At 40.6% G+C, this 26443-nt stretch overlaps 1 protein-coding gene across 7 annotated transcripts in view; it reads right to left on the reverse strand.

The window, feature by feature from the left end:
- Positions 1-26443, reverse strand: part of HS3ST5 (heparan sulfate-glucosamine 3-sulfotransferase 5) — a 265381-nt gene that overhangs the window by 156708 nt on the left and 82230 nt on the right. For 2 of the 7 annotated variants that reach the window (XM_084623585.1, XM_084623583.1), the window contains exon 3: positions 14720-14779. The exons of the other annotated variants lie outside the window; for them this stretch is intronic. The gene's annotated coding sequence lies outside the window, so the exon portion shown is untranslated. The remainder of the gene's footprint in view (positions 1-14719; positions 14780-26443) is intronic. 7 annotated transcript variants of the gene reach the window in all.

Consider the following 26443-nt stretch of genomic DNA (forward strand, 5'->3'; position numbering starts at 1 on the left):
GTTCATGGAGGCTAGGTCCATCAGTGACTATTACCAAGATGCTCAGGTTGCAACCCCATGCTCTGAGCATCTCTAAACCTCTGACAGAAATCGAGACTGAACAATGGGGGGACAACTCAATAAACTACTATGTTCATTCCCTCTGAAACATCTGACATACTGGGCTCAATGGACCACTGGTCTGACCCAGGAAGGCCATTCTCATGTCTATGACAGTGGTTGGAAAATCCAGAAAAATCTTATGATATATAAGGCTACATTTGGCTTCATCTTGCAAAGTGTAGGTGGAGACTCATGCATGTCTAAGAAAATGGCTAAAAAGTAATCAGCTGCCAAAATATTCCTGCCTAGTTGCAGAAAGGTTAGCCAAGTACTCTCAGTTGCATGGTGAAGATCACACTTAGTACCTGACAGACATGCCCATACTCTGCCCTCTGCTCTCTCAATAGTTAAGGGAGAGGGTGTGCAAGGGGCTTGAGAATGATTTCTACTTGGTGCAGACACAGCGTCCACTCATGCTTGCAGCACAGCACAACAACTTTGCTCTCCTGCTGCAAACCCACACAATGACTTACAGGCTCAATAAATGATCACAACGGAAATAAACTTAAAAGCAGAGCTGATGAAAGAGAGGACAAGCTTTTCAGGAGAATTTTTTTTCCGTTTGTCAAAATTTCAAGCTTGTCCAACTAGCGTTGCTTAAAAGCCAGAATAATAACCTTTATTGTAAATATACTAAAATGAAAATGTGCTAAACAGACTTTCAAATCCCAAAATTCACATGGAAGGGATGTGGTCATTTAATTAATTTTTGAAAGCAATGAATCTCTGATTACATATATTTACTTAAAAATGTGCAAAGTGGTTGTGAGTGAAACAGTTTCCCCTCTGTGTTTAAATCAGTTTTTGCTTAGTAATGCTAATTAAGCAATCCAAACAGAACAACCATAATAAAACATACTGTAGAATAGCTGTACAAGAAAGAGTATGCTATTAATATATTCAGTGACTAAGACTTATGAATGCAAATATCAGCAGTGCAGCTAGGGACAGATCCTCAGCTGGAGTCAATAGAAAGATGTTGATTTACACCAGCTGCAGATCCAGAATATGGCATGAGGACACAAAATAATTGAATATTTGATTGCCAAAGCCATTTATTCTCTTTTCTGTTCATTTATATGTGGTGCCAGAGAAATCAAATTTGTCTTTAAATTAACTCAGAATACAAGCATTGGTCCAGACTGTGCACAGGCAGGAAGGAGGGCATAGGGCGTCTTCCCTTGTGCATCCCACACTAGGGAAAAGAACAGTCAAGAGTCCCTGAGATCGGGGAGAGCTGTGGAGAAGCTGCTCTGGCTGATTTCCTGCTGGATAAAAAGGTCTAGGGAAAGAGGATAGGTGCTCTTTTGACTCTGCCAGGGTACAACCAGAAGAGCTATCAATGGATTCTACTCCCTCTCATAGAAAGCCCTGTGGATGGGAATAAACTGGCCCCTGGCTAGAAGAAGAAGAACTTTCACATTAATGCCCAGATTTACCAGAGAATAAAGGTTGCTTTTAGGAGAAAATGTTTTATGTAGCAAGGAGATGGGTACAACTAACACAATTTATAACATAAATTGCTGCTCTAGCACGGGTATTTTGCTTCTTTCAAACCTAAGAATATGCTTCTGATAGAAGATTAGAGGCATGGCATATACATTTTTTTAAACTGAGTGGCTGGTGTCCCAGTTTCTGAAGTAGTATTCATATCATTATCCTCTGGGCTTTATGTTTAAAAGATTAGTTTAACATTAGGAAAGAGGCTTTTCTGTGGTTTTTTTTTCTGCCCTGTAAAATTTTGAACTCTCTATTTAAGGGGGAAATCAAGCTGGTGATGAGAAACAGGTTTAAGACAAGATTTCCATAAAGAGAACTTTTTGGGGGTGTAATTTTCTTCTTCACTAGAATTTTTTAAAAATTCTGTTTCACAAACAAATGGCTCATTGTTTACATGATGCCAAAAAAGTTACTTAAAATTACATGATTAATGATTATCCTGAATCCAGAAGCCCTTGCAGGGTATACAGCAGAGTTCACCAGGTTGTAGCAATAAGTTTAAGTACCAGGCATAGTCTCCCAGACTCAGCAGAACAAAGTCTCCATCCCTTTGAGCGCTTTTTCCTTTATTCTCAAGGACACAGGGTAAAAAAGGGTGGGAAATTAGCATTCCCATAAATCACAGGATTAAGTGTGATCCGCGGTATTCACAAGACATTTCACTACACACTTAGACTTACTTCTGCTTCTTAGCTAATTTGGGGGCCCCAAACAGTTTTTACCAGCATCAAGCCCTGCAGTTAAATCCACTGAGTCACCATTTAATTAAGGTTCTTTGTCTCAGTATCACAGGTGCCTGAACTTTATAACAGCAAAGGGCACATTGACAACTTGCCAGAAGTGCAAAAGCTGGTTAGTATATACAGGACATCTGATGAAGTGAGCTGTAGCTCACGAAAGCTTATGCTCACATAAATTGGTTAGTCTCTAAGGTGCCACAAGTCCTCCTTTTCTTTTTGCGAAGACAGACTAACACGGCTGCTACTCTGAAACCTATATACAGGACATGTAACACTTCAAAAGTACAAAATAAATACACACAAATACAGTATTTGCTTATGTTTGTGCCTTTCTTAATGATGAAAAGGTGCTGTTTGTTTGAATCCACTAGCAGGTGGTCACATCTGACCTCATCTTGTAGTACTAGGGATGTGGATTAGGACAAATGTTAGTATTCCAGATGTTAGATTTGGGCATTTATTTAGAACCTTTCATATCAGGATCTCATGTCCCAATTATTGCTATTTTCATTCCAGTTCTGTCCCTGTATTAACTCCACATGTTATGTACATAGATACTGAAGGGTTTGTCAGAGATCAGGTGGTGGGGATCATGCCTAGTGGAATGAAGCAAAGCAGCAAAAAACCAGTGGAGGAGCTAAGACACCCAAGGACAAATGCTTTGAGCAGCTGTTGGTTTACTGCTGCTTTTGGACTTGAGAGCATGCCTGTTGGGTCCTTCAACCAGGTGATTCCGCTGCAAGTCCTCTGTTGCTCACTGTGGAGATGGAGCTACCTGGTCCCAGACTCAGCTGCAAGCCCTAATTCCTGACACAGTTTAAGTGGCTGATCTTACATGTTCCACAAATGCCCAGAAACACAGTAGGCTGAATTAAGGTCAGAAATGTAGTCTTACCCCCAATTTGCTTTAAGGGTTTAATTCATATATATAATGTTACTATAATATTTTTATAGTTTTAAAACATAATAAGGCCACCAAATAATTTTCACTTTCTTTTCTATGTAATTATAGCCATTTTCTAAAGTAGCCAGAATGTAAACACAGAAGTGTAATTGTAGTTTTCAGTGATAGCTAGCCAAAAGTACTATTTTAAAGCTAAAAACCACTAAACTATTGTCATTTTCCACACTAATGGTGTCTGAAACTCCACAAGCTCATCTTGAAGCATTTATTGGTTTATGAAATGTATCGATGACACAAATGACTGGAGTTAGGAATGTTCAAAGCTCACAAAGCGCAGCATCCTCAAAGTCGGATAACAGGGTCTTCACACATTGTCAAGGAGCACAGAAGCATTTGCACCAGAATGGTTTTGATATCAATGGACTGAATAGTCAGAGCTATGAATCATCTCTAAAGCACTCGTAAAAAGCAATACGATAGGTTTTTGTGGTGATTCATAGCTTTTAAGGAAAGCTGTTTCACTTCCTTAAACAGTTTTTGGGGGGGGTTAGTTTTGTATTTTGTTTGGTTTTTAATATCAAAATTATATTACTCAAAAGAGAAAAGACCTCATCTCTACAACTTTTTCAGTGTCCTTTTATACCTAACCTCCTCCAGAGGACAAAGTTTTTAAGGCTGTGATGAATCTTTCTGGGACAGTTAAGGCTAGAAAAGTTAAAACTTTCTTCAAAGCTGTTTGCTGGCCTGATTGGGTGGGTAGATAAACATTTACTGATTTACACTCTCTCCTTTTCTTGTGATACTTCTATAATAACATTCACACTTTTATCTACTTCTATTATGTATTCTCTGGACAAGCATCCATATTTGTAGAAGGTAGATAAGCTGTGAAGAAACAGTATTCTAATTTGAACAGCTCCTTGCATCATGAAGAAAACTGACCTCTTATCTGGAAGAGCTTATGATCTGGGGATTCATCATATCAGACTTAGAGTTGTGAAATGCGACTGGTAGTGAGATATCAGCTAATGCCCATGGTGCATGCTGTTACCACATTCATCTGCTCTATCAGACACTTAAACTGGCCTAAACTAGAAACCATTTCATCCATATTACCAATAAGGGCAAATTCTGGGTGAAATCCTGGTTCTAGTCAATGAAATATTGCCACAGAATTCCATAAGGCCAGGAATTCACCTCTGCTGTGTCTGAGGTCTTAAGGCTAGTTCTACAACACAAAAGAAAACAGGATTTAGGAAGCTGGGCGGGGGTTGGACACCCAGCTGCATGGTGGGAGGCAAAGCTACATGGGGGCTCAAACGCGAGGCAGGGCTGGGGGGATGAGGGGATGAAGCGCGGGTAGAGCAGGTGCATTCAAAATTACATTCTGTGCCCAAAGATATAGGATACTTTCCCCAGAGGAAAACACTTAGTTCAGAACACAGCTGCTGGTGCAATGTGCTGATTTTGCAGGCTCGGTCTTTGCCCACTTACACTTTTGTATACAGGACAAAAACTGAGTAATAAAATAATTCATATCTTCTATGATCAAATCTTTTGTTTTCCCCCCTCCAAACAAACCAGAAGCCACTTTTCTCATAAATAAATAAATAGCATAACCCAAGTTTTATTTATTTATGTATCTATTCATTTATTTGATTTTTTTTAACAGTATGATATAGTTGTACACAGCAACCCTTTAATAAGCAGACTTAACAGTAGTAGGTAGTAGACAGCTTCTTCTATCTTTCCTTTCCTTTGTTTGTCTATCAATAATGCATATAAAGGAATGCATAGATTTTTCATGCCAGAAGGGACCTTTATGATCATCTAGTCTGACCTCTAAGCATTTCCAAATGCAATCCTCAAAGCATTTCTATGGAATTGACAGCTTAGTATCTTATACAAAGAAACCTGAAAAATCTTTGGTGACAGTTAATAATCTAAGCAGTATGACCTCCTTGACATATTTAGATTTCTCAAACCTGAGAGCTTTGAGAGCTACCCAGACAAAATTCAAAACAAAACAAAACAGACTTCCAAGAGAATTTTGCTTTTCATGAGGACTCCAGGATAAGGCCTGTGGGGTAGCCCTTCCATGGATTATATTTTAACGGTTAATAGATGTTTAGAAAACAATAAATATAGCATGAAAAGCTAACTGAAAGTACACAACAGTTCATATACTTCTCTGTTCATTCCAAAAGAGCATATCACTTACCATTGTGTGTGTGTCTGTGCATGTGTGTAAGTGCATGTTAGAAGTTGGATAAAATTAAATAAATATATTTGTGGATCATCTTTTTTGATCATCTTTTTTCTCCAAGTAACCATGAAGTTACTCATTTCTATAATCTGAACATGTGAGCAATATTCCTCGGACATACAGTGCTGACTTTGGGGTTAAATGGGGAGATCTGCATGAAAAGGGGGAGAGGGATAGCTCAGTGGTTTGATCATTGGCCAGCTAAACCCAGGGTTGTCAGTTCAATCCTTGAGGGGCCATTTAAGGATCTGCGCCAAAAATTGGGGCTTGGTCCTGCTTTGAGCAGGGGGTTGGACTAGATGACCTCCTGAGGTCCCTTCCAACCCTGATATTCTATTCTAAAAGCAAGACTACAGGTTCAACCCCACATGTGTCTGAGTGCTGTTGAAAGAAATGCAGACTCAGAGTGCTAACAATGCTAATGCAGTGACTGCTCATCATCTGCTCAGAGAGGATTCTGCACAGTGCAGAAAAAACATGTACAGTGCTCAGCAATGTAAGCAAACCTCCATTCCTTCAAGGAGCTGAGGACTGAGAAAAGTGAGTGTGACCAAAAAAGACAGAGGATAGTAATGGCATCAGTGCTTTAATTCCAAACCAGATAATGCAAGTGTTATAGTGGCCATTTTGAAGATTTTCAGCTATTCCTGCCAAACAGGAGTTATGGTTCGCTCCAGAGTGCTTGTCCACTATAGGGGCTATTCCCAAGAGAATTTTCATCTCATGGAGTTTCCTCTTTGTACTTACATTGGTGGTTGGTTTGCCCACATAAGAAAGTAGGGAGTTCAGCCCCCTAGACCAGTAGTTCTCCGAGACCTGTTGGGCTCCCATGTTTCCATGTGTCTTAGCCCTTTCTGGTTTCCTGGCAATGCGGCTCTCCTTTAAGAGCTGCATTTTTAGGGATACCCCAGCCCCAGGCAAGTTTCCACAGCACAGCAGAGAAGTGGATAAATTAAGGTTAGGCTTGGCAGCATTCAAAGTTTATTTTTTATAATTTTAACAGATAATATCAGTGTTCATTTTCAAGCATTGTTTTCTACTCAAATGTTCAAAATTGTGGGAAATTATGGTGTGGGGGTCAGACAATAATTATTCAATGACAGTAAACACTGAGATTCAAAAAGTGAAAGCTTTATAGCCATTAAAACACAAACTCTAATAAGTTCTCAAGCAGCATTTTCCTTACTTAGTCCATCCGTAAATGTTTAGTATTGTTGATGGAAATCTTTTTTCATCAGTTTGTGTGTACAGTGAAATTGACATTTACCCATAAAAATGTAATCCATCCAAACCTAATTAAGGTTGACTGTGTCAGTATTAACTGGCTCCTGTGAGACCATGTTACCTGGTCCTGGTCCCCGCCTAGCTCTGGCCCCCGCCTTTCAATAACTTTAATCCCATGTAGGACTTTCTGGGGGGTCAAGGAAAGGCTGAAATGATGCAGCAGAGGTAGTACTTCCCCATCTCATGCCCTCCCATACAATGTCCCCCAGGATTTTGTTTGCTCTGCCAATGGAAGGTGAAGGACTACAGGGGTCTTAGAATAAATTGATAGCAGCAATGAGGGTCAGTTGATGACAGTTATATTTATAAGTTTTCTAATAAGAAAGAAGCTGGCTATGAGGGAGAGAGTCCAACGAATGGTTCATGAGTTCACACGTACCAGGCAGAGTATTCTTGCTGAGCACCAAACTCAAGCACCTGCTCCCCTCAGTTTGCTTTACCTTATTGGATTGTAACAAGGCACCATGATCAGCAGCTGTACCATTGGCTCAGCCCTACTCGTTTGGAAAACCCAATGTTGTTCCATTGAATTCAATAGGAGTTTTACTGTTGGCTTCTATGGGACCAGTACTGGGACTTCACAACCATCATCCACACACTCCTATCTGAAGGTTTTAAACTGCTGCTCTTTGCCACAGTATCTGACCCTACCAGACTGGGCCCAATCTCTCCAATTCCAGTGAAGTTTCCATGAAGGCAAAGGTGCATAAAGGTAAATACATCAAATTGCCACTTAGGACACTCAAATACCATAGTTTTGACTTTCATTGTCTATGTGTTTCATTTAGAAGTGTTTTTATCTGGAGTAATGATTGAGTCTCACATCGATGTTGATGTACAAGGATTCAGCAAACACCATAGGTAGGGCCCTACCAAAATTCATGGTTGATTTTGGTCAATTTCATGGTCATAGGATTTTTAAAATGATAAATTTCATGGTTTCAGATATTTAAATCTGAAATTTCATGGTGTTGTAACTGTGGGGGTCCCAACTCAAAAGGGCGTCATGGCGAAGTCTCAAGGATATCGTAGGGGGGTTGCGGTATTGTCACCCTTACTTGTGTGCTGCTGCTGGCAGTGGTGCTGTCCTTAAAGCTGGGCAGCTGGAGAGCAGCAGTTGCTGGCCAGGCACCCAGCTCTGAAGGCAGAGCCTTCGCCAGGGGCAGCACAGAAGTGAGGGTGGCCTGGTATGGGGAAGGAGAGATGGCCTTATAGGTGGGTAACTGCCCAGGGCGCCATGGGTGGGGGGTGGTTCTGTGGTACTACCCCCTCCCCTCCCCACACATGCACACACACAGAGCCAGCCTAAGGCCCCCACCCATATGCCAGGCTCCAGCTGCTGGTCCTGGCCAGGCCAGTGAGGGACAGGACTTCCAGCCCCAGGAACAGCTTCTGCAGGGCAAGAGGATCAGACCCACCTCCAGGAACCTTCCCCGGCTGCAGGAAGCTCTGTGGCTGCTGGCTGGGAGCCCAGCTCTAAAGGCAGCATCACTGCCAGCAGCAGGGCAGAAATAAGGGTGTCATGGTATTGCCACCTTTACTTCTGTGCTGCTGTTGGTTGCGGCGCTGCCTTCAGAGGGGTGGCCGGCCAGCAGCTGCTGTTCTCCAGCTGCCTTGCTCTGAAGGCAGCGCAGAAGTAAAGGTGGCAACACCAAGACTCCTTACAATAGCCCTGCGACCACCCCTGCACACAACCTCGTTTTTGGTTGGGCCCCCCAGTTTGAGATATGCTGCTCTCCCCTATTAAATCTATATAGTATGGGGTAAAAGTACACAAAAGACCAGGTTTCACGGTCCGTGAATTTGGTAGGGCCCTAACCATAGGTGAACACATATTTTTGAAGTCAGACCAATACACAGTCAGTTACATTTGAAACAGACAAGATTGCCCATGACCATTACAGGCTATTGTATCCTTGCTTTATGCTGCTTACACTGTTCACATAAGGTGTAGCTTTGCTTCAAAGGGGTTAACGGCAACACGATAAAAATGACACCAACTTGTTTTGTCATCGGCTGTTGCTCCCTAGTTTCTGGGGTCAACCTGACATGCATTCAAGTTTCACTTCAGTGTGTCTTTATAATGTTTGTACTGGCCACCAGGAGAACGGGTGTCTTGCTTTCACTGATCATAAAAGATGGCATTAGGTATTTTTGAGTTTACCATACAAACAAGATGCCCAGACCAACACAGCTGAGCTTTTTTTGAGCATGCTTTGAATGTCAGACATCCAACAACAATTAAGGATTACAATATTGAGAATCCTGTCCCAGTGCTGATCCTTCAAATAGACAAAAGACAGTGCTTATGGAACTGATAAAGTTGCCTAATGAAGCAGTGATATGTTGTCCATGTCTCACAACCTTATGGAAACATTGTAAGCATGACTGTCTGACAGACAGTTAGCTTAGTTCTTATTTTGACAAACCCTATCATTCCATAGGTGTTGTGACAGCATTCCAAAGACAGAACTGGCCTTGGCTGTGTGATGAGTAATCTCATAACCAATTTTGGTATTCTGTGAAAGCATACTCCCTAGGTAGCAAAACTTCTCCATGGACTTGAGAGGAGCATTGTTGATCTTAATATTTGGTTAGACATAAGCATGTACTGGCACAGTTTAGAACAGTATTTCAGTTTCGGTACTTCCGGTTTTTTAGGCTGACTATGAAACCAATTGACGACATGAGCAAAGTGATCAGTTATAAATTGAATGTCATCAATCAAGTGAGCAACCAGTGCACAGTCATCAGCAAAAGTTTCTTAATGAGTAAATCTGCCACTTTTGTGTGAGCATGGAAGCGTTGCAGATTGATCAACTTCCTTTCAGTGAGGAATTGGATAAATACTACTCTATCAATGTCATGAAATGCATCCATAAGCATAGATGAAAAAAAAATGATGGAAAAGAGCATGCGAGCCAGTACGTAATCTTGTTTGGTTCCACAGATGTCCGGAGGGGGTCCAATATCCCACCATTTTACATTGCACTGTCTATCATCCCATCATGGAAAGAGCAAATGACAGAAATAAACTTTGCAGGGTATCCAAAGTCTCCAGAATCCTTCACAAAAACCTGAGCCAAGTCAACAAATATCATATAGAGGCCACGCTTTTACTCCCAGCACTTTTCCTGGAGCTTTGTAGCTGATGTGCTACAAAGATCATGTCTATAGAGTCCTGTTTAGATTGAATTTCACATTGAGACTCAGGGAGGACAGTTTCCATAAGACAGACTTAATACCCATTCAATATGACCCATGCAAGAATTTTCCCAGCAACAGAGAGTGGGGAAATGCTGTGGTGATTATTACAGTTTGCTTTATCACCCATACATTTATAGAGGAGAACAATGTTGGCATCCTTGAAATCCTGTGGCACTGACTCTTGCTCTCAGATAATGGAGATGAGTCAGGTGAGGTGCCTTGTGGTGTGGTAGCCACCCTTCCTATCGATCTCTGCTGCAATACCATCTGGTTCAGGTGCTTTCCCTTGTTACATCTACCTGATTGCTGTTATGGTTTCACATAAGAAGGGGGCGCTAGTGCAAATTTTCTTTTTAATGGCTGCTGTGAAAGAACATTAATTGATTTCTCAGAAATGTAAGAGTGATTAAGAAGCAAACTAAAATGTTCCATCCATCAGTCAAATATTTCTTTTTTGTCAATTAAGAGTCAATTGCTATCCAGTACGCATACAGGGATTATCCTATACACAGCATGGAGACCAGCAAAAAAGCTTTTGGTTTCTTTGCAGTCTGCTGTCAGTAATAATCTGCCACTTTCTTTTCCCACCACTGGTTTTTCATTTGCTGAAGTCTGGTCTGATCCATCTGTTTTGCTTGATGATATGAAGCCTTCCTAGCTGCTGAATCCTTGTTCACTATGTAGGCTCGATGGATAGCATGAAGTGAGTCCAACTGCTGACATATTCCAGGATCATTCTCACCAAACCAGTCCTGATGTTTCCTCTTAATGAAGCTGAGAACTTCAGCAGCCCTGTTATATGTTGTGTCCTGAAAATGTTTTGAGGCTGTCTCAACACCTACTGAGGCTTCTGTAATGCTAAAAATGCTTTCCTGGGTTTCTGTTAGAATTCAGATTGTTTGTCACAATTTTCCAGGCTTGAAATATTGATTTTTTTCACTCGGTTGAGTCATTGTCTATGTTGCTTGAAAGCAGTAAAGGGGACACCTGACTTCTCACAAGTCTATGCTATGACCAGCAGATCTCATGATGTGAGTGAGCTTGATATTACAGAGATCTTAAATACTCAACTGCTGAAAAAATGAGTACTTAAAAATGGGCATGAAGAGAAAACAAAGTGACACAAGAAACACAAATTTCAAAGGTTGGTAATGTAATAAAATATCAGAATCCCTCATGTGGATGCCCAGCTCTATGTTTAGACATCTAAGTGCCAACATGAATGCCCACATGTTGACTAGAACCCCCAGTTTGACACATACATACATAGATTCCATATGCATTCAGGGTGCTCTACTTTGGATCAAAATGAAGAACATCTTGAAATGTACGTTTTGCTCTTTCTTCCCTCCCCACCCGCCATCATATCAATATTTCTGTAATAAAACAAGGTTCTATTTGTTTCAGATAACTTTCACTGGCATTATGATGCTGCGGCCATAAAATGTACTGCTAATAATTTCACTGTATTTTGTATCTCACTTAATTCTTCACTAATGATCTGTCATTAAAGAATTTTAATTAACCCATGCTAATTAGTCTCATAGATCTACCCAGTGAATTTGAGTTTTTTCCAATATATCAACGCAGTAGGCCAGATTCTCTGCTACACTCTGGCCGTGTTGCACTGTATCACCAGCAGAACCTGTCCCTAAACCCTACGTAACTGGCCTAGAGAATATTATTCCTGTGTAAGGAACGTCTTCTCGTGGTACAGAGCCAGTATAAGAGCTCTTATGCCACTCCCCCTCCTTGCTACTGGCATAGCAGGAAAAAAACCACAGCGTGGCTAGAAGGGGGACATACCTGGGATGCCTGTGCCACGCCTCTGACCTTGGAATGCATTTTGCTGCAGGGGGAATAGCCCTGTACAGTCTGCACCAGGATCAGGGGACTGCAAAGCTATGCGGTAAGCCTCCCTTGTACACGCAGCTCTGACCTGCACTGTGTGAAGGTCAGCTGCATCCAAGCACCGAGTCATTCCACAGTACATTTTTCTCTTTTACCTACAGCAGAGTATATTATTTTTATGCTGTATCTCTCTTTTTTGTAGCTCCCTCAGTGCATATGCTGACATTTAGCAGTTCTGTTCACAGGACTGAACTGGCATTCAATCTGCCAGACCACAAACAAGGGATGTACCAATTTCAAAATCTTCCAGTTCACTGATAGCTCTTCTTCCTTGACAGATACATTTATTCCAGATTCCCCTTTTCTTAGCTTCTCCCTCAGGCACATATGACAACTTCTGTGATATTGAGTATGATCCTTGATGATAACAGCAGGATTTTTATGCTGCCCTTCAACAGATCTCCACTGGTGTTAGCTTATTTAGCTAGTGAAACATGCAAGTACATTCTCTCCTGCTACACTTTCTTCTTCTTCCACAGAAACTTTGCAGCAAATTCTATTATTCCTCAAACACACATTAATCAATTATTAAAACTTTTACATACCTGATGTTTATTTTATTCTATCAACTGCAATATATGACTTACACTTGTATTTTATCAACACTTAACTATTAGTTTACTCAGTTATGCATTAGTCCAAATGGCAGACAACATGTGAGGTGATGCGGCAGTGTTTAGCGCTCCTTAGCTATGTGCTTGTCATTATTGCTCTCCTCAAAAAGCTTTTTCTCCCTGGGGGAGCCCTAATACAATATTTAGCTTGAATCCTAATGTAGCTAGCTCCATTATAACTATGAACACAGACTCAAAGGCAACTGTAAGTAATGCAAAAATAGATCAATACTAATCTGAAATGTTGGTGTGTAATTCTAACAGAACTGTTACTTATTTCAATTGTAACATCCATCTTATGTTCTGATTGGCTGCTGTTACTGAATCATGCTAGTGACTTCAAGAGTGCTAAGTGCTACCATTCTTAAAGACAGAATAATGTTAAAGACCTTAAATAAGTAATATCACTTCAGTGTTGCTTACTCTTGCGGGGCTTAACTTTCTGAACCCATTTGGTGCTTTTGTTTTGCTTTGTTTATTCAAGTTTTCAAGTACAAATACATTTGTGAGAAATTAAAAAAAAAGTAAAAAAACATAAACAACTAACTGTGATTATTTTAAGTCTTAAGAGAAGCAAATTGTGTTCCTCTGCAACACCAGCTATGTCAATGGACAGTACAAATGCACATATATTTCTGTTACAAAATAAAAATGGACAACCATCATAAAATATTTATTGCTAAATTTTTTTTTTAAAATCCACTTTGAGCCTCAAATTCAATTATATTAAGAAAAAAAATCGGAGACTAAAAATCTTGGTATTTCTCTCTAAAATTTAGATTTTGCCATTTGAACAAGCCATGGGATCCATTTTAAAGGATTTTTTTAAAAAAGAAATTGGTGGAAGTTAAAATGCCTTAACATTCCCTCCACCCCATTTTTTCCTCCTAAGCACAGGCCTCCAAACACCCTCCAAGTTATTTGGAATCATTTCAGCTCATCCTTACAGAAGTGAAATGTCAAAGAGCAACCTGGTTTTGGAGGCTTAAATAAATGTTAATTTGGGGAACTCCATTCTTTTCAACGTTCCATCAATAAATTTTGCTTATTAAAAATAGACAGATTACTGATGAAAATTGTAATAAGAAATATTAATTCTTATTAATACCATCAGCTCATAATTTTGTATAACATGGAAGCCCTTATGCTGCAGAGTTAGAGATCTCTTTCCACCTGTCAAATGATGGAATCCCTGTATTCTTGCTAATTGGCTACACACTAAGGTAAACAAGTCAGCTAATTCCAGAACATTGAACTGATTAACATCGGGTTGTATATACATATTTATACAGAGAGAATTCATAGTTTTCCATGCTGCTTTTGCTTCACTAACCAAAAATGGGTCTGATTTTAAAAATTAAAACTGCTTGGCTGCAGAACCATTCATTAAAGGCATGTAGAAAAAGTGGAAGTGTCCAAAAAGTGTATTTAAAGCTGTATTATTTTGAAAAACAAAACTATGGTGTAATACACACAATTGAGAAGAGCAGTATGGACTCTCTGTTCACCCAGTCCTCTCTGTTCTCTCAGAACTTGAGGCATCAGAACTCACTCTCCATTACAACTAGTCAAAAAAACATAGAAAGATTTTTCACAAAAAATAATCAAGATGTTTCCCCTGTTTTAGACATCAAAAACATTGTTAATGAAAATGTTCTGACCAGATGTAATTTCACTCTTTTCCTCTTTAAACTCATGGCCTTTTGCCATGAGGAAGTATAGTTTTAAACATACTGAGCCAAATTTTGCTCTCCTTTACACCAGTGTAAACCTGGAGTAATTCCTTTCATGTTGATGGCGTTTCTTCAGATTTGCGCTGACTGGTATAAAAAGAGGAGAATTTGATTCATTAGATCCCACTTTCCACTGTTACATTTGTGGTATGCTCCCTTGTTTGCCTATAATTTTTTTTAAGTTAATGTTTTTAGTGTTCAGAGCCATATTCTCTGCTGGTATAAAAAGAAGTCGATGGAGCAGTGCCGGTTTACAGCAGCAAAGAATTTGGATCATAATTTTAAACACAAAAAAATCTTACATTTGTTCACAATGCAGGTGTCCTAGAGTGATAATATTAGCACTGTACCTTTAAAAAAAGGAGCAGAGGATCTGAGAGGGAAGGCAGGGAGTGAAGTAGCAAGGAAAGGTGCAAGGTCACTGCCCTGGGAGCTGTAGATGATGAAGAAAAACTTACTGTGAGAAGTTTTTTGGATGTCTTTTGCTCCAATACATGGGTAGGATCAGCAGAACAGAACTGTGATTTGAAATAAATAAAAAAAGTGTTTGCTTTGATTCAATTTGACCAGCTATCAGTAAAATTACATTATGGCTATTTGGACCCTCCACACTGAGACCCAAGAAATAGAAAGTATGGATTTGTATATTGGATCCAATTCTGCCCTCAGCTACATCTATGAATTCCCACTGAAGTAAACTGGAGCGGGGTATGCAAATCTCATAGCTGAATTTGCCCTCTGTTGTATATTAAGGTTCTGCATATATTTAGCTGTATAACTGGCCATCAAAAAATACTTTGTGGGCTCAGTCTTCAAATGTGCTCAATATGCTGAGTGGGTCAGGGGACACCAAAAGGGCTTATGCAGGAATCATATCCTGGTGCCAGTTCTACACCAACTCTGGCATATTTTAGAACAGCCTTATGTTGACTGACTATGGCACTGCAGCTGGGAACAGCCACATCACAGTGGAGAGTGACCCTTTGTTCCCAACCCAGCACATTCCAGTTACATTGGTTTTCCTGACACTTGTCATTGTTATATGGGCCCTTTATGTCTAATATGGCAAGTTGAGGTTACAATGAGACTTTTGTATTTCCTTACTTGGGAGTATTTAAAACTGCAACCTTAACCTTACATTAACAGTTTTCACTGGAGGTCATTGTGTCCTATCCAAATATTGACCCAGCCCAACCTGGCTTAATTAGTAAGATCAAACAGCATGGGTTGCTATTGCTGTGGGTATAAACTGTTGAAGTCCTTAAAGATATAAAAAAATTAAAATGGTGTGCAGTGTTTTCTAGTTCCTGAATTAGCAAATCAACAGAGGAAAAGACTTATGCTTATGTACAGCAATTCAGCTTGAGTATGAAAACATTAATTATTTACTGTAATATGCTGATTTATAATTATGAAATCAGTAATTTAATTGGCATCTAGTGCAATAAAAACATTCCCAATGTCATTATCTAAGTGCTGATGCTTGATGCTTTCAAACTCAGCTGAACTGTCAAAAAACACTTTTGTTAAATCTTTGTACCTGCTAAACTGACAACTATGAGGGAAAAAAGCTGAAAAAGTGCTATTATACAACAGCTGGAGATGTTGTCTTTACATTTCAACCAAACTGATGCAGTTCACTGTTGGTCACCAGGCATATGTCTTACTGCTGACAGAAATAGTGAATGTACCTATAATTAAAACACATATTCCTGGCAAACAGAAACTGCCATCATGAATTACATTAAAAGTGATTTGTATGGTGGTTACTGATTATGCCAGTCTGACTGACACAGCTTTCTCCCTAGACGCAAGAACAGGATTGTGTGCTGGTGAGCATGTTTGTGTGGGTGCACTCGCGGGTGCATGATGGGAGGTGTGAGTTCCAGTTTAATGTAAGGCTACACAGGAGAAGATGAGGAACAGCTATTTAATAGAATCAGAGCTAAGCAGTACAAAAGATAGGATCAGCAGAGCCAACTCAATCTATTTGGGTTAGCGTAAAAAGCATGCTGCAAGCAGGGCTCTGGCTTTATGCCTGCTGCTGCCTGAGCTCCAAATTACAGCTGGAACAGCAGGAAGTTCTTAGATCTTCTAGCCCCAGGTGAAGAGGTCTGATCTTCAGAGTAGTAGCCATGCAAAGGGAGGTGTATCAGAATAACCTTACAGCTGTTAGTTGAACAATAATCAGCATGAGTAAGACTTCATTTTGAAAAATCATCCGATGGATGGAGGTGAGTTATAAACTGATAAACTGGCTTAGACTGGGGGGAAGAAAAACAAAAGTACTGAATTTAATAATCACTCTAGTTTATTAAGCCTACTTAAGCTTACTCTGGTCTACTCAGAGATTTTGGTCCAGTATAATTATTTTGAATAAGAGTGTGATAGCATGGACACAGTAATATGAGTACAAAGATGCCTTCTACTCTACAGAAATTAGCTACTTGGATCGTAAAAGTAGTACAAATTATGGGTATCAGCAAGGCCTTAGTCTTTGATGACACAGAGAAAATCAATTCAATATGTAAAAGAAAAGTCTGTAAATTTGATATCAAAACATTTTCTGTTAGAAACTATTAATTAAAGCTAGTCCTGGAAATTCAAATGAATGAAGTGATGTTAAGAACTCCTCAGACTTATTTTAAAAGTCCCTGCAGCCATACTTGAGGCTTGTCAACACTTAAAATGCTTCAGTGGCATAGGGAAAGATTAAGAATGACCTCTCAAAACTGGATACTCTCATAAAAAACCACACAAACTTCCTCGTGGCTGGACTTTACAAAAACTAGACAAGCCATTTACAACACACACTTTGCTTCTCTACAAAAGAAAAAGGACACTAAACTATCTAAACTACTACATGCCACAAGGAGCCACAACAGTGGTTCCCTTAACCCACACAGCAATATTGTTAATCTATCCAACTATACTCTTAGCCCAGCAGAGGAATCTGTCCTATCTTGGGGCCTCTCCTTCTGCCCCTCCATCCCCACGAACATGATACAGTTCTGTGGTGACCTAGAATCCTATTTTCGATGTCTCCGACTCAAGGAATATTTCCAACACACCTCTGAACAACATACTAACCCACAGAGACCTTCCTACTAAAACTACAAAAAGAAGGATTCTGGGTGGACTCCTCCTGAAAGTCGAAACAACAGACTGGACTTCTACATAAAATGCTTCCGCCGACGTGCACGGGCTGAAATTGTGGAAAAGCAGCATCACTTGCCCCATAACCTCAGCCGTGCAGAACACAATGCCATCCACAGCCTCAGAAACAACTCTGACATCATAATCAAAAAGGCTGACAAAGGAGGTGCTGTCGTCATCATGAATAGGTCAGAATATGAACAAGAGGCTGGTAGGCAGCTCTCCAACACCACTTTCTACAAGCCATTACCATCTGATCCCACTGAGGGTTACCAAAAGAAACTACACCGTCTGCTCAACAAACTCCCTGAAAAAGCACAAGAACAAATCCGCACAGACACACCCCTGAAACCCCGACCAGGGGTATTCTATCTGCTACTCAAGATCCATAAATCTGGAAATCCTGGACGCCCCAACATCTCAGGCATTGGCACCCTGACAGCAGGATTGTCTAGCTATGTAGACTCCCTCCTCAGCCCTATGCTACCAGCACTCCCAGATATCTTCGAGACACCACTGACTTCCTGAGGACTTCCTACAATCCATCGGTGATCTTCCTGAAAACACCATCCTAGCCACTATGGATGTAGAAGCCTTCTACACCAACATTCCACACAAAGATGGACTACAAGCCGTCAGGAACAGTATCCCCGATAATGTCACGGCAAACCTGGTGGCTGAACTTTGTGACTGTCCTCACCCATAACTATTTCACACTTGGGGACAATGTATACCTTCAAATCAGTGCAACTGCTATGGGTACCCGCATGGCCCCACAGTACGCCAACATTTTTATGGCTGACTTAGAACAACGCTTCCTCAGCTCTCATCCCCTAAAGCCCCTACTCTACTTGTGCTACATTGATGACCTCTTCATCATCTGGACCCATGGAAAAGAAGCCCTTGAGGAATTCCACCATGATTTCAACAATTTCCATCCCACCATCAACCTCAGCCTGGACCAGTCCACACAAGAGATCCACTTCCTGGACACTACGGTGCTAATAAGCGATGGTCACATAAACACCACCCTATACCGGAAACCTATTGACTGCTATTCCTACCTACATGCCTCCAGGTTTCACCCAGACCACACCACACGATCCATTGTGTACAGCCAAGCTCTATGACACAACCGCATTTGCTCCAACCCCTCAGACAGAGACAAACACCTACAAGATCTCTATCAAGCATTCTTACAACTACAATACCCACCTGCTGAAGTGAAGAAACAGATTGACAGAGCTAGAAGAGTACCCAGAAGTTACCTACTACAAGACAGGCCCAACAAAGAAAATAACAGAAACGCCACTAGCCATCACCTTCAGCCCCCAACTAAAACTTTTCCAACGCATCATCAAGGATCTACAACCTATCCAGAAGGACAACCCATCACTCTCACAGATCTTGGGAGACAGGCCAGTCCTTGCTTACAGACAGCCTCCCAAACTGAAGCAAATATTCACCAGCAACCACACACCACACACCAAAAACACTAACCCAGGAATCTATCCTTGCAACGAAGCCCGTTGCCAACTCTGTCCACATATCTATTCAGGGGACACCATCATAGGGCCTAATCACATCAGCCACACTATCAGAGGCTCAGTCACTTGCACATCTACCAATGTGATATATGCCATTGTAAAGGTTCCTCCCCCACTCTGAACTCTAGGGTACAGATGTGGGGACCTGCATGAAAACCTCCTAAGCTTACTTTTACCAGCTTAGGTTAAAACTTCCCCAAGGTACAAATTAATTTTATCCTTTGTCCTTGGAATAACCCCTGCCACCACCAAACTCTAACTGGGTTTACTGGGAAATGTAGTTTGGACATGTCTTTCCCCCCAAAATCCTCCCAACCCTTGCACCTCAATTCCTGGGAAAGGTTTGGTAAAAATCCTCACCAATTTGCATAGGTGACCACAGACCCAAACTCTTGGATCTGAGAACAATGAAAAAGCATTCAGTTTTCTTACAAGAAGACTTTTAATAGAAATAGAAGTAAATAGGAGTAAAGGAATCACCCCTGTAAAATCAGGATGGTAGCTACCTTACAGGGTAATTAGATTCAAAACATAGAGAATCCCTCTAGGCAAAACCTTAAGTTACAAAAAAGACACACAGACAGAAATAGTCATTCTATTCAGCACAATTCTTTTCTCAGCCATTTAAAGAAATCATAATCTAATGCATACCTAGCTAGATTACTTACTAAAAGTTCTAAGGCTCCATTCCTGTTCTATCCCCAGCAAAAGCAGCATACCAACAGACACAGACCCTTTGTTTCTCTCCCTCCTCCCAGCTTTTGAAAGTATCTTGTCTCCTCATTGGTCATTTTGGTCAGGTGCCAGCGAGGTTACCTTTAGCTTCTTAACCCTTTACAGGTGAGAGGATTTTTCCTCTGGCCAGGAGGGATTTTAAAGGGGTTTACCCTTCCCTTTACATTTATGACAGCCATCATGTGCCAGCAATGCCCCTCGGCCATGTACATTGGCCAAACCGGACAGTCTCTACGTAAAAGAATAAACGGACACAAATCAGACGTCAAGAATTATAACATTCAAAAACCAGTCGGAGAACACTTCAATCTCTCTGATCACTCGATTACAGACCTAAAAGTTGCAATTCTTCAACAAAAAAACTTCAGAAACAGACTCCAATGAGAGACTGCTGAATTGGAATTAATTTGCAAACTGGATACAATTAACTTAGGCTTGAATAAAGACTGGGAGTGGATGTGTCATTACACAAAGTAAAACTATTTCCCCATGTTTATTTTCCCCCTCCTCCTCCCCCCCTCATTGTTCCTCACACGTTCTTGTCAACTGCTGGAAATGGTCCACCTTGATTATCACTACAAAAGGTTTTTTTTCCCCTGCTCTCCTGCTGGTAATAGCTCATCATACCTGATCACTCTCCTTACAGTGTGTATGGTAACACCCACTGTTTCATGTTCTCTGTGTATATAAATCTCCCCACTGTATTTTCCACTGCATGCATCTGATGAAGTGAGCTGTAGCTCACGAAAGCTTATGCTCAAATAAATTGGTTAGTCTCTAAGGTGCCACAAGTACTCCTTTTCTTTTTGCGAAGACAGACTAACACGGCTGTTACTCTGAAACCTGTCAGCGGCACAGTTGCACCAGTGTAGCATTTCAGTGTATACAATAGCTATGCCAACAGGAGGGCTTCTCCCATTGGCACAGGTACTACACTTCCCAAGAGGCAGTAGATAGGTCAATGGAAGGATTTCCATCCACACCCCTGAGAGGTGTACCCAAGTAAATTCCTGGCTTTTGTCACTCCTTTGTTGTATTTAGTCTGAAATTGGGCCCTGACCTGCAAAGACTTTGAAATCAATGGGACTATTACAGTGGATAAAGCTAAGCACATGTATAAATCTTTACAGGATCTGAGCCCCAGACTATAAACTTTCTGTTTTCATATCTGGCAAAGAGTCCTGTGGCACCTTGTAGACTAACAGACGTATTGGAGCATGAGCTTTCGTAGGTGAATACCCACTTCGTTGGATGCACCCACCCACGAAAGCTTATACTCCAATACGTCTGTTAGTCTGTAAGGTGCCACAGGACTCTTTGCCGCTTTTACAGATCCAGACTAACACAGCTACCCCTCTGATACTCTTTTCATATCTGCAATCTAAGATGCCTAGCACAGCTTGAACATTATAAAATAAAAAAGCAGCAACATCAAACAAGGAAATTAATATGAAAAATGCTATTGGAAGTTTCAGGTTATGAATTTAAGTGTTCGAAAATCAGGAAATATTAAAGGTTAGCATAAATAGAATCATAGAATCATAGAATCATAGAATATCAGGGTTGGAAGGACCCCAGAAGGTCATCTAGTCCAACCCCCTGCTCGAAGCAGGACCAATTCCCAGTTAAATCATCCCAGCCAGGGCTTTGTCAAGCCTGACCTTAAAAACCTCTAAGGAAGGAGATTCTACCACCTCCCTAGGTAACGCATTCCAGTGTTTCACCACCCTCATAGTGAAAAAGTTTTTCCTAATATCCAATCTAAACCTCCCCCACTGCAACTTGAGACCATTACTCCTCGTTCTGTCATCTGCTACCATTGAGAACAGTCTAGAGCCACCCTCTTTGGAACCCCCTTTCAGGTAGTTGAAAGCAGCTATCAAATCCCCCCTCATTCTTCTCTTCTGCAGACTAAACAATCCCAGCTCCCTCAGCCTCTCCTCATAAGTCATGTGTTCTAGACCCCTAATCATTTTTGTTGCCCTTCACTGAACTCTCTCCAATTTATTCACATCCTTCTTGTAGTGTGGGGCCCAAAACTGGACACAGTACTCCAGATGAGGCCTCACCAATGTCGAACAGAGGGGGACGATCACGTCCCTCGATCTGCTCGCTATGCCCCTACTTATACATCCCAAAATGCCATTGGCCTTCTTGGCAACAAGGGCACACTGCTGACTCATATCCAGCTTCTCATCCACTGTCACCCCAGGTCCTTTTCCGCAGAACTGCTGCCTAGCCATTCGGCCCCTAGTCTGTAGCGGTGCATTGGATTCTTCCATCCTAAGTGCAGGACCCTGCACTTATCCTTATTGAACCTCATCAGATTTCTTTTGGCCCAATCCTCCAATTTGTCTAGGTCCTTCTGTATCCTATCCCTCCCCTCCAGCGTATCTACCGCTCCTCCCAGTTTAGTATCATCCGCAAATTTGCTGAGAGTGCAATCTACACCATCCTCCAGATCATTTATGAAGATATTGAACAAAACCGGCCCCAGGACCGACCCCTGGGGCACTCCACGTGACACCGGCTGCCAACTAGACATGGAGCCATTGGTCACTACCCGTTGAGCCCGACAATCTAGCCAGCTTTCTACCCACCTTATAGTGCATTCATCCAGCCCATACTTCCTTAACTTGCTGACAAGAATACTGTGGGAGACCGTGTCAAAATCTTTGCTAAAGTCAAGAAACAATACATCCACTGCTTTCCCTTCATCCACAGAACCAGTAATCTCATCATAAAAGGCGATTAGATTAGTCAGGCATGACCTTCCCTTGGTGAATCCATGCTGGCTGTTCCCGATCACTTTCCTCTCATGCAAGTGCTTCAGGATTGATTCTTTGAGGACCTGCTCCATGATTTTTCCAGGGACTGAGGTGAGGCTGACTGGCCTGTAGTTCCCAGGATCCTCCTTCTTCCCTTTTTTAAAGATTGGCACTACATTAGCCTTTTTCCAGTCATCCGGGACTTCCCCCGTTCGCCACGAGTTTTTAAAGATAATGGCCAATGGCTCTGCAATCACAGCCGTCAATTCCTTCAGCACTCTCGGATGCAACTCGTCCGGCTCCATGGACTTGTGCACGTCCAGCTTTTCTAAATAGTCCCTAACCACCTCTATCTCCACAGAGGGCTGGCCATCTTTTCCCCATTTTGTGATGCCCAGCGCAGCAGTCTGGGAGCTGACCTTGTTAGTGAAGACAGAGGCAAAAAAAGCATTGAGTACATTAGCTTTTTCCACATCCTCTGTCACTAGGTTGCCTCCCTCATTTAGTAAGGGGCCCACACTTTTTTGGCTTACTTAATACTTAAGCTTAACTCCTTCTGGTGAATATTCATGACCACTAGTCTTTAATTACATGATCACATATATTTGTCAATGAATACAATATATTATACAGGGTTTTTTCCCCCACAACTTTAAGTATAGGTGTGTGCAACATCATATCATTGTCTTTTCTTCCGTGTATACATATGGTATAACATATACTATACTATACATTTAAGGCAAGATATTGCAGTGGTGGGTCCGCGGAGTGTGAGATAGCAACAAGACATTAGCAATTTGTAAGGCTGCTGACCATGGTGATTTTTCACCCATTTTAAAATAAAAGTGAAGCTAATGTAGGGTGCTGCAAGAGCATGCTGTAGCAGCGTGTAAGCAAAACCTCTTTGAGCTCCATTAAGTTGTGGGTTACTGAATTTTACAACCTGAGTGTACAGAAAATATGACAAAAACTCCAAGGTCACTGCATTCAAACTGCTCTAATTGAGAGGAATACTAATGGAAGATTCAGGAAACCTAGAATAGTATGTTTAATTAAATGTAGCATAAGACAAACATTCACTTGTTCACTGTGCTATTCGGCTTGGCCTCAATGCAGTTATAAGTACTTCCCTCGAGTTACATAATGGCACTGTGTTGACAACTCATGATTTTATTGCAAGTCTCATTTTATTTGGTATTTTCCAAAATACCAAAATTTTCCGTTCCGGGAGGCATATGATAATAAGAGAATCTGAACTTTCAATATGTTTTTAGCCCTCATGGTTGTGAAGATACATCTGAGACAGTATGCTCAGTGTATCCGAAAGGCTCAGAAACCAGGAGACAAAAAGAACCACAAATTTATTTGTTTGTTTTAATCTCATTATTTTTGTGAGCCTGACTAATGTTTTTTTGAACACACAGGGTTGACAATATTGTGGACTTGGGCAATGCTTAAAGTTAAGCACTTGCTTAATTGCTTTGCTGAATTGGGGCAAAAGTCTAAAAAAATCCTGAAAAACAAACCAAAGTCAATGAAACTTGAGCATAAATTAAGCTCATTCTCAAGGACTTTGTTGACTTGGGGCTGAGTCTTGTTTCTGTCCAGCTAATTTGGATCTTGTCCATATAAAAATTTAAATTCAAATGAAATTTAATTCCTCCCCACCCTGAATGAATAACTATGAAATGAGAGGGAAAACATGGTAAAAAATTAACATGGATCTGAACAATAAAATGGTAAAAATAATAATAAGCTACTAAATATATGTATAACATCCTTCTAACTCTTTATTTTATATAAAAGTTGACTCAAACAGAGAAAGCATGTGCTTTGTGCATTAGAGCCAAGAGAAACTCTCCACCGTGTTCAACAACATTAAAATTGACATAACATGACTGAATGTCAAAAGTTGATGAAATCTGGCAGGGTTAGAAATATTAAATAAGTAGAGATTTTGTATAATGTTCTTCCATTTTTGACAGTTTATATACCTGTGAAGAAGGTTCATTAGTAGTTATGAAATGCAACCTATTCAATTTTGGTTTATATTTTTTAATAGACATAACAGCAGTGAGGAAAAGATGACTTCGAGTGGAGTAAGTGTTTTTGGAATATCTGTCAATTTTGCCAAATACTATTTGCAATGTATTCTGCACAGGATGTTTTTGGCAATGTATTTAATACAAAGCCAAAATAGAGAAAGGAAAATCAAAAATAAGAGAAATAAACAACAAACCGGAAGTTCAAATTGCTGCTCTCAAAACATAGTGTTTACAATATTTAGCTATGATTCTATGAAAGAAGTCCATACACTCTTTTCTGCCTTTCAGCTCTTAAGGATTGAAAATCATTCATTTTATTATTATAGATTTCATTGGGGCAAATGGCTGCTTTAGTGCATTAGCCCATGGACTGTCACAGCAGGTTTCTAAAATAGAAAGCAAAGACTATTAGACTATTGTAAAGTGTTCTGAGTGATATACTTTGGTTGATTTTAGTATGGCATTTTCTGCTTTGTTCTCTACAGCACAAATTTAATAAAGTATGGTGTAATTTTCACTTCCAGGCTTACAGAAGAACAGACACGCAGGTCCCATTTTCCAAAAATATGTTTGCTTCCTTTTTCCCTTTCAGTCTCCTTGCTAACTTCTATTCTACAATAAAGTTGACAGAGAGGAAGGAAGCTGTGTCTAACATAGCATTAGCTCTATCCTATAAATTAATTGCTTTTCCCCTTATTTGAATATATTGGAATCAATTCCCCTACTAGCTGGGGCAGCTAGTGGTGTACAACACATCTGTGAGCAGACGTGTTTGACACACACAAAAAAGTTGGACTAGCTCCGGATAATGTATTTGTATTTTTTACCCCTTCCTACAGCCTTTGGACATAAAGTTTCATCAGTAATCACTGTGAAAGATGAAGAAATTAAATTAAAACACATACATGTGTCTCAGAAACTGCTATACTCCACTTATGTTTCCGTGATGGTACATGAGGTTTTATGTTTTGACTGCAGAAGACAACAATATCTTTTTTCATAATCCAAAAATATATTGATGCACCAAAGCATAGATTTTTCAGGAATGCTTACATTGTAAAAAATTGGAGAAAGAAAACAGGCTTTTACATCAATCAATTTTAGGTCATGCGGAGTAATTGCTCCTGTTGTCAGCATAAGTAAAGTTTTCTACCTTCCTTAGAGGCTGCTTTCTCAGACTCTGCAGCACCACTAGCCCCTGCTGACCCAGCAAAAGAAGAATCAATTTCAAGACCTGAGGCTTAAATTCCCCTGTTTGGAAGTATGCTGTATATCAACTAGGTTCCTGGGTCAGTCCCCCTCAGATACTTCATTAGATTAAATATTTAAATATGCCATTCTAAATTAGGTATAAGTTATGTACTATGCTTTGGAGATAATCATTGTAAAAAAATAGCATTTATGTTATTATCTGAGAGCAATGACCTGTCATTCAAGCCAAAGTGTGAGGAAACAACTTATTGCAGTGATGAATTGTGTGGCATGAAACCTCAGGCTCCTACATAACAAAGAATACAGTGAAATGTGAAGACATGTATTTAATTACACTTCAGTGTAAACTTGTGGAATATTTATCTTCTTCACTCAAGCAAAATGCATTCTAAAGTGAACGGGAGTTCTGAGCCAGTGTTGAGACCTTGGGGGATTTTCACCTGTCTCTGCAGCATGGGGCACAGGTCTCTTGCAGATTTAAACTAGTGTAAATAGTGGGTTCTCTGTATTTTGAAGTCTTTAAATCATGATTTGAGGACTTTGGTAACTCAGACAGAGGTTAGGAGTCTATTACAGGAGTGGGTGGGTGAGGTTCTGTGGCCTGCCAGGAGGTCAGACTAGATCAGGAGTTGGCAACCTTTGGCATGCGGCCCATGAGGGTAATCTGCTGGCGGGCCGCAAGACATTTTGTTTATATTGACTGTCCGCAGACATGGCCC

The sequence above is a fragment of the Lepidochelys olivacea genome (genome assembly GCF_965140295.1).
Source record: "Lepidochelys olivacea isolate rLepOli2 genome assembly, chromosome: 3".
NCBI classification, from domain to species: Eukaryota; Metazoa; Chordata; order Testudines; family Cheloniidae; genus Lepidochelys; species Lepidochelys olivacea.